The sequence below is a fragment of the Frankliniella occidentalis genome, unplaced genomic scaffold, assembly GCF_000697945.3.
Source record: "Frankliniella occidentalis isolate FOCC.00 unplaced genomic scaffold, Focc_3.1 Scaffold218, whole genome shotgun sequence".
In the NCBI taxonomy this organism is placed as follows: Eukaryota; Metazoa; Arthropoda; class Insecta; order Thysanoptera; family Thripidae; genus Frankliniella; species Frankliniella occidentalis.
The window spans coordinates 464,459-464,824 of NW_026267344.1; positions in this window are offsets into that span (position 1 = coordinate 464,459).

The window sequence follows — 366 nt, forward strand, 5'->3', positions numbered from 1 at the left end:
AAGGCGACGGGCGGTGCTGCTCCCGCGGGTGTTCGTTAGCGAAGTCCCCAGGCCTGCGAAACGGAGAAGGCCTCGCCGTGGCCAAATTTGACGGCAAACTGGAGAGCAGAGAGAGGGCGAGTGGTGTCGCGTCCTTGGTGCATATTAACCCCCTCGCATCAGTGTGCTAATTACATAAAGAAGAGGCAGTTTTCTTTATGATTTTCATGAAAGGTCCGTTAATTTACGAAAAAGGGAAAAAGTTTGAGTGGGAAGGAGGAAGGAGGAGGTGGTGCCGGGTGGTGCGGGGGACATGCACCCCTTGCCTCGGCGGTCACGTCACGTAGCAGCCGTGCGATTTGCGACCCATACCCCCCCCCCTACCCC